The 9,389-nt window shown below is 37.2% G+C and overlaps 1 long non-coding RNA gene across 2 annotated transcripts; it reads left to right on the top strand.

Moving 5' to 3' along the window:
* Positions 1-7,188: 7,188 nt before the first annotated feature.
* Positions 7,189-9,036, top strand: LOC132051107 (uncharacterized). 2 transcript variants are annotated; one of them, XR_009413580.1, is made up of 2 exons: positions 7,189-7,468; positions 8,673-9,036. It is a non-coding gene; the product is annotated as an uncharacterized LOC132051107 (long non-coding RNA). The 2 variants fall into 2 exon arrangements; XR_009413581.1 differs by lacking the exon at positions 7,189-7,468 and adding an exon at positions 7,486-7,831.
* The last annotated feature ends 353 nt before the right edge of the window (positions 9,037-9,389 follow it).

The raw sequence follows: 9,389 nt of genomic DNA, 5'->3' as shown, positions 1-9,389 counted from the left end.
CTAATCTAGATTTCAAATATGAATAGACTTTCTTGATCTTGAGGCTCAAGGAAAGGAAGGGCTAAGGTGTGATTATTGGTGATATTGTTGTTCGGCCTACCAGGTAGGTTATGGCTTACCCTTGGTGAGACTTCATGTAGCAAAGCATATATTTATATGATATTATTGGAAACAGCATGTAAACCTTCAGGTACTAAGTCGAGTTAGATATTGTCTTAGGTTGGGCCCTGTTGTGTGTTTGGGGTTAGCCACCCCATTGTGTGGTGACTTGATTGTTCTATTGTTGTTGGCTTGATGCCACGTGATGTTATTGATATTGAGAACTGTTGTTACATCTTGATTGTGATATGGTAGTGCCTTACTTGTTGATGTTGATACGAGAATAGAGTTCCATATGACTTGTGTAGTCTTTCATGATATTGTTGGCGTACCCATATTGGTACTTGTGATATTGATATATTGGTGGCGTACCCATGTTGGTACTTATGATATGGATATATTGTTGGCGTACCCATACTGGTACTTGTGATACTAATCTGATTTTTTATGTTGACACATGCATTGCACGCATTCTCATCCTTCATGATATACTGTTGATACACTGTCGGTACTTGATGAGACACTATGATGATCTGGGCTCGATTTTTAAATGAGAGTGATGTGAGAGTCTGATATCCGATGTTAGTTCCAGAATCGTGGATTGAATGAGTGCATGGACTCCGCGGGTCCCCCAGGATGGTGCCGGTGAGAACCCTCGTAGGCAAAGATTCGAGTCTCGTCTGTCTGCTGGGCAAAGATCCTAGACGAGTGGCACTTAGACTTCGCGAGTCACCTTGAGTTGTGCTACTGAGATGTCGATATTTTCGTCCGGAGTACATGTGTACACAGCATTTAAATGGCATTGCATTACATTCATACATTAGTGCATTGCATCATGGCTTATATTAAGATGATTTGGTGTTTTACTTGTGATGTTGGTTTCGGATTGGACATATTGAGATTTGGCAAATTTGGGATTAGATGCTCTAGCGATGATGTGTATTTAGTTCTGATTATGTTCGGCTTATACTTGTTGGTTTATCTGCCTATTTGCTTTATTGTCTGAATTATGTTAGCTATACTTAGTCGGCCTATGATACCTACCGATCTTGTGGTTTTGTCGACTCGCACTTCTTTGCATTCTTTTATGAATGCAAAATTACGGAGTTGGCCGCCATTTCTCGTGGCCGATAGTCGCCTCGAGAGTTGCTCAGAGTCTACAGGGTGAGCACGAGACATCCGCCGCCTTGAAGATTCTTCTTATTTATGTCTTATTTCCTATTCCGAGACATATTCGGACTTGATGTATTATTGATATTCCAGACTTGTAGATTTAGTTAGATGCTCTTGTATGACAGACCAGATACTAGGGCGGATTTCATTTACTTCCGCATTTTCTTATTTATATTACAATTATGAGACTTTCGCTATTTTACTTCTTTCGCTATTTTTTATTATTTGTGAATGTTGAGTTAAGGGTTCATCTACCGAGGTGGCAAATGTAGGTGCCCGCGTGACTTAGTGAAATTGGGTCGCGACATACTTATGCATTTTTATTATATGCAACTGATTGTATCATGTATTTGTAAAGATCGTAAAACTCATGTATATTATTGAAATCATTATGGTCATGAATTATTCGTCTTAGGACAACGGTGCCTACGCCGTTTAGTTCGACTTTAGGTCCCCACATGATTCTCAAAACCCGAGCTTAGTATAAACGATTTTGAAAAAATAAAAATGGCTAAGTAAATAAATCGGTAAAAAGGATAAAAAGGATCATATCGTTATGGAATACTGCTACCATCTTCCTAACGAAGAAAAACCAAATTGACGTGTTTTTTAACCAATAGAACATTTTTCCTTAAAACTCAGTTTTCCTAATAAGATTTCTTTTAAGCCCAGTCAAGAAAAGTGATTTCAAATTGTGTATATATGTAGTGCATTCAAGCACCAGAAATAAGTCTTCTCTTTGGACTAAGCCCAATCGAAAAATGGGAATTTTGGGGTTAGGGCCCAATTAAAACCACATTTTTTAAAGCCCCACTTTACAAAAATTTTAGGAAAAGGTGGAAAGACTATTTTGGGTTGAGCCCAGTAACAGAAAAAACAGAATTTTGGGCTAGGACCCAACAAAAATCAAATACCTCTAGACACCTAATTAATTTTTTTCAAAAAAAGAATAAAATTTGGGCCAAGCCCACACCAAAAAAATATATCACCTTTTATTTACAAATATTGGGCCTTAAGTTTAAAATTTCATGACCAAGAAAGTTAGTTTTGTTATATAAAAGCAAACTTCTTGTAAATTAAATCCGTATAAATCATTTGAGGACATAAAATTTTTAGATAAGGACGTTCTGAAAACGTGTTAAACGGATTAACCCAGACCATGGATGAGTCAAGAATGAACAAAATTCATTTATCCCATACATTAAATAAATGAACTTTCTTTTCATCTTTACAAAACTACTACTATCCTTATATATAAAAGGAACTAGTTGTATCCGGATATTATAAATCCGAACCTAAATACCCTATATGTAAAGGGGATATACTCAAATTATTTCAAAAAAAAAAATGATATGCAAAATGACAGATTTTTATAATGCGGGGAATAAACACCAAATAAACAGTTCGTGCGAATACCCATACATTGGAATTTGAAGGTCAACCGTATAGTACAAACCCTTAATAATAGGGTGTCTAAAACCTTCCCTAGGGGATCACCAGAACCCTTACCTAGAACTTTGGATTACGAAGGATTTTTCACAGTGTATGAATACACCCTTCAAAACTGATTTTCCTAATTTCCTAAAAATTAGGTGGCGACTCTTTTAAAACAAAGTACGAAACAGCACCAACGAGTTCGAAGTAGCTTTCTGAGCGCTAACCCCACCCGCGAAATGCAAACCGTTACAGTTGAGACTGAGAGAGAAGATTCTCAAAGACGCCCGGAGTCGTTAGCTTAAAGGCAAAGGAGGGAAAATGGATAGGCAAGGGTACCTTCGTCAATAAATCCTCATTAAATGAGCAGCAGGCGCAAACATTAAAAATCAGTGCATTTGAAGGATGATCCGTCTCAAAAATTTGGTCCAATTTCTCTTTGGCCTTTGCTAACAAAACTGATACTGATGAGCAGTAGAACTTATCCCAAGCGAAGCAGGTATAGATAGGTAAGGGCAAATTCATCGACAAAGTCTCTTTACATGAGCAGCAAAGGCAAAAATTAAAGACCATATATAGGAGGGGCTAAATTAAAAACCAATGCGCTTGAAGGACCATCCGTGCAAAAATATAGCCTAATTTCTCTTTGAAATTTGTTAGAAATACTAATACTGATGGCATGTAATAAATAATTATGTATTTGAAAAATATCGAATACCGATGATGCAGTCCTGGATTCAACTTGAATCGAAAACCACAATTAAACTAGCCTAAAGAGTAAAGGGATTGAATTACTCTTGATAACAAGCTTAAGAACCCTAGATTGGAATGTTGATTGAGAGAGGAAGATATTATTTCATCTATCAACTGAATGAATGATTACAATGATGAAAGTATCACTTATATGCTAACTACAAAACAGGCGAGAAAGTTAGTTTTAACTAACTTTTGACAGCTCAGGTCAAATGCCTGGCACATGACCCTAACTAACTTCCTAACCACCTTAATATCCAAGTAATTACAGTTAATTACTTCTTGTAATTGAATTGCAATCATGAACTGAATTAAAATGCATCCCTAAATCATCTCTAATTCCTCACAGCAACTGGATCATATCAAATACTTCCCCCTTGAGATGATCCTTGTAGCTTGGGATCTTGCATCCAAGAAGCTTTAACAACATCCAAGAGGTCAGGTTGAACCCCAGAAATGCTAAAAAAGTGTACAGAATCTTGCTTCCTAGAAAAAGCATCAGCAACTACATTCTCTTTTCCCTTCTTGTAGTCAATGGTATAGTCATATCCAAGTGTCTTAACTAACCATTTTTGTTGACTAGGGGTGGTAATTCTTTGCTCTAAGAGGTATTTGAGACTGATGATCAGTTTTGATGATGAATTGTCTTCCTATGAGATAGGGTCTCTATTTTTGAACTACACTAACCAAAGCTAACAACTCTCTTTCATAGACTAAGAGAGCTTTAGTCCTCTCAGATAAGCCTTTACTGAAAAATGCTATTGGTTTTTGCTCTTGTACTAGAACAGCTCCAATTCCATCACCAGAAGCATCAGTCTCTATGATAAACACTTTTGAGAAATTAGGAAGAGCCAAGATAGGTGTAGAAGTTATAGCTAGTTTCAATTCTTCAAAGGCATTAGTGGCAGTAGCATCCCATTGGATATTGCTTTTCTTCAAGAGATTGTACAATGGTCTGGCAATCAGACCATAACTTTTGATGAACCTCCTATAGTACCCAGTTAAGCCTAGGAATCCCCTTAACCCCTTGATAGTAGTAGGATTGGGCCAGTCTAGCATAGTTACACCTTTTGTTTGTCCATGAACACCCCACTCTCAGAGATGATGTGCCCCAAGTAGTCAATTTCCTGCACCCCAAAAGCACACTTGCTCTTTTTTACAAATAGCACATGTTTTCTGAGGATCTTGAAAGTTTCTTGTAAGGGTGAAATGTGATCTTCCAAAGTTCTGCTATATATGAGGATATCATCAAAGAAAACTAAAATGAATTTTCTGAGATAAGCATGAAATATTTGGTTCATCAGGCTCTGAAATGTTGAAGAAGCATTAGTGAGGCCAAATGGCATCACCAACAACTCATAATGGCCATGGTGAGTTATGTATGCTGTCTTGTGGATATCTTCCTCACATATCTTGATCTGATGATAACCAGATCTTAAGTCCAGCTTGGAAAAAAACTTTGCCCCATGTAGTTCATCTAGCAGCTCTTCAATCATTAAGACAGGAAACTTATCCTTGATTTTACAATGGTTCAGTTCCCTGTAGTCTACACACATCCTCCAGGAACCATCCTTTTTCTTCACCATAACAATAGGTGATGAATAAGGACTGGTGATGTGCCGGATTACACATGATTCTAGCATTTCATCCACTAACTTTTCAATTTCATCCTTTTGAATAGTTGGATACCTGTATGGTCTTATGTTATAGGAGATGTTCCTTAAGAGTAATTTTGTGATCATGTATTCTAGAGGGAGGCAGGCTAGCGGGAACCTCAAACAGGTCACTAACTCCTCCAAAATGCCTTTCAATCCATTATCAGCCTCAGGGTCTAACTGAGTTCCATCCATGCTCAAAAATTCTGCTACAATTCCTGTGATCTGCTCATCTTGATACATACCAACTGAAATCATACCCAACTCTACTGGTTTGGCAAGTAACTTATCGATCCTATCTGGTTGGATCACCTTAGCAGCTGGTGGTTTGAAACCCCTCATGGAAACTTTATGCCCCATAATACTGAACTCCATTTTCAATTTCTTTGAAATTCCACATGATATCTCCAAGAGTAGATAGCCATTGAATGGCAAGCACCATGTTACACCCTCCTATAGGGAACACTAACATATCTGAGTCAAAAGAAACACCTTGCATCTTCCACATCAAGTTTTTGCATACATAGTTGTTGTACACCTTCTTGCCATCAACAACAGACACAGGAAAAGGTGAGATAGCAATCAATACATACCCCAATCTCTTTGCAGTGTTCAAATTTAAGAAGTTGTGAGTACTTCAAGTGTCAATCAACACATGAATTGACTTCCCCTTTATAGAGAGTGTAACTCTCATAGTCCTAAAGTCATGAACACCATTCATGGCATAAGCTGATACATGAGGTAAAATTGATCCCTTAGAGTCAATTTCTAATCCTTGACCAATCATGGATAAGTACTAAGCAGGGTCTAATGACACCTCCCCTAATTCGGTAATCTCTTCCCCTTCTTCTACTTCCATAGAAAACATTTGTGTCTTCTTTTTGCAGATGTGACCAAAACTGTACTTTTCATCACAGTTGAAGCATAGTCCCTTACTCCTTCTCTCTTCCATTTCAGTAGGTGTTAGTAGTCTAGCATTTTTGTATGGTGGTTTGGGTCCTATATTAGCATTAGTTTGAGGTTTGAAAGGTGCATTGGTGGGCTTAGAGAATGAGTTTTGATTCTGGTTTGGGTAAAGTGAAGAACTAGCATGGTATGATGGTTTACTATTTGAGAATCTGATCAAGTTTTTGGGATTAGGATTAGTTAACAGGCCAGTAAAAAGTTGTTGTTGGACAGCAATGGTTTGTTCTTGGATTTTAGCCAAACTAACAGCCTTGGCTAGAGTTCTTGGGCCTAGCATTTTAACAGTAAAACCAATTTCTGTTTCAAGCCCCTTACAAAACAGCTAACAACATACTCCTCTGATAGATCCACTCTTGTTAACAGTTCATCAAATATGTCTACATATTCCTGTCGACCCTAACTGTTTAAGTTCTTTGAAATCTCCCATAGGATCATCAAACATTTTTCTCCAAATCTAGCATACAAACACCCCCACATACTCACCCCATCTAGGCCAGTCCCTAGTCATCCTACTTTTCATATATGACTAATGCCATTGCAAGGCCCTCCCTTCTAATCTACATGATGCCATTTTTACCTTATCACCCTCTTCATTCTCTTCCACATCAAAAAATTGATCACACTTATACAACCTATCTTTCAAGTACTGTCCATCAAAATTAGGAAATTCCAGTTGATATTTCCTATTAGTAGCAGTTTCATACCTTGGTTATCTGTGAGTTCTTTCTTGTGTTTCATCATCATTGACAGTTACTACTTCTGGAGTTATCTGTCCATTGCCATTGTTGTTTACATTGCCATTGTTGTTTCCATTTCCCATTAAAATCCTTTTAATATCCTCCATAGCCTGTGCTACCCTTTCATCCACGCATTACGCATATCAGACATTGATGTTACAACTCCTTCCATGGAGTTTTTGAGAGAGTCGACTTCTTTCCTTAATTCTTGCATTCTTGTACTATGATCACCCATTATACAGGTCAGAAGAGCAATGCTTCGATACATATGATGTAGTCCTGGATTCAACTTGAATCGAAAACCACAATTAAACTAGCCTAAAGAGTAAAGGGATTGAATTACTCTTGATATGTGATATCCCACATTTAAATAAGGGTATATACATAATTAGCAAATATTTGAATAGTGATACTAGTTAAATAATTAAACCACGAACCAAAAAGGAAAAAAAAGGGATACAATTAATGGGCCTTTAGCCCGTCAGATATGAAATAAGAAAAGGGCAAACTAAAGAGAATGGATTGGAAGTGGTCAGCCACCTTTGAAAACAAAGAAAGAAAAGGATGTGGGTTTGCTTTTCATTCCACTGAAGAAGAACAAGGAGAACTCTACAAAGGAATCAATTAATTAAAGAGAAGGAGAAAAAGAAGGTAATTTTTCAAAACCTATTCTTATTAATAAGTTTGAATTTTTAATTTGATACAGGAGAAAATGTAGTGTTTAAACCAGTAGCGGGTAACTTTAAACATGGGTTCTATGGGAAACCAACTATTTGATAAATGTCTCATGAATTTGAAATGATGACAAGTGTTGAGACTTAATTTATATGGTTATGGGTAGCCTAACAGAGGTTATTTTGGAATGGAATCGAGAAGAATTTGATAGAATAGGACCCGATTTTTGGGTAGCTAATGAACTTGATACTTAGACTCATGTTTGTGATAATATAGATTGATCGAAAGGAGTCGTACGGACTGATTGAATTGACGGCTTGGTATTTCGACACGAGTACGGTGAGTAGTAATCTTACCACAATTTGTATTTTCATAACCTTCATGGTTTATACATGATTTTGAAGATAAAATGTGACACTGATGTTTTGAAATTGCATGTGGGACAAGTCCTTTACTTGATATGGTACCGAACAGTTTACTTGAGATGTTTACTGGTTATTCTAAATGTTTTCACCATTACTAGATATGTTTTATCGTTACATGAGATGGTTACCGTTATTTAAAATGTTCTCACTGTTACTAGACATGTTTTATTGTTACTTGAGATATGATTACCGTTTGTGAAATGAAATTACATGATTTGATAAGAATTGAAATGCCCTGTATTGTTTTGAAAATGCTTTCATATGAGTATTTACTATTTACAAAGAAAAGTATTAATGGGAGGAGACTTTGAAGGATCCCGTAGCTAACGGCGGGTTCGTTGGATTCGGTGCACCTTGTATTTACAGATTACGCTTATAGCCCTCACTAGTGGAAGGTAGAACTAGCATACATGTACCATTTTCCTCGAAGTTATGGACCTACGCTTATATTTGACTCCTTTTACGAAGGGGTCCACATGATATAGATTACATGATCCTTTCTTAGAAACCTCCCAGATATAAGAGTTGATATGACAGTGTTTATAGAGTTTATTACTGAATTGTTAAATGATTTTTGCTAACATAAAAACAGACAAGATTGGCTATTGCTACTGTTTCTGAATGGGCATTTATTTCGTGATATTTTATGAATATTATATAAGCATGTCTTCTGACTTGTCCCCAATAAAAACGATTGTGGTTAAGTGTTATTACTCACTGAGAAAGCGTCTCACTCCTCGCTATTTTTTCTACAGAGACCGCAGGTGACGTTGGTGAGGATTATGGTAGCTAGAGAGCACGAGTTGAAAGTTCCTGGTGAGCCCCGCACTTGTCCGCGTGGGCGAAGAGTCTATTATTTATTATAGTCTTTCTTTTGAACCCTTAGAGTTGCTCCATAGTCATTTGATTTATTCCATGAGTATTCTTTATTCATTATAGACTGGTGACTAGTATTAGACGTTTTTCCCGTATTTCAGAGATGTTTTAGTATCATTATGTTGAAAAAGGGTTGATTGCATTTAGTTTGGTTGAGATTGGATGTTTCTATTGTTGATTTTGAGACAGGAAAGTTTTGGATAGTCATAAAAACAGGGGAAACTCTATCCGATTTTCTATAAATTCTCGTTAAGGCTTGCTTTGGGAATCCTACCCCATAGCGCCGGTCATGGTCCTAAATTGGGTCGTGACAAAGTTGGTATCAGAGCTTAGGTTATTCCTATGTGACTGATGGAGCACACGTTAGTAGTAGAATCTCAATTATGGTTATGTTGCCGGCCATTCCCATAATCGTGATTCTGCGAGAGCGTGATAGGATGTGTCTTGTCTTTCTTTCTTATTCCTCCTTACGTGTGTGACGCGGGTCAACTAGATGAATTTAACATTATTTATTTTGGTAATCCGATGGCTAACACTCGATCATCTACTGCGGAGCTAGACGATTTGTTCCCACGTGCACCTAATGCCATCTCGGG

Source organism: Lycium ferocissimum, chromosome 3 (assembly GCF_029784015.1).
Source record: "Lycium ferocissimum isolate CSIRO_LF1 chromosome 3, AGI_CSIRO_Lferr_CH_V1, whole genome shotgun sequence".
Classification (NCBI taxonomy): Eukaryota; Viridiplantae; Streptophyta; class Magnoliopsida; order Solanales; family Solanaceae; genus Lycium; species Lycium ferocissimum.
This window is presented reverse-complemented; position numbering and strand designations above follow the sequence as displayed.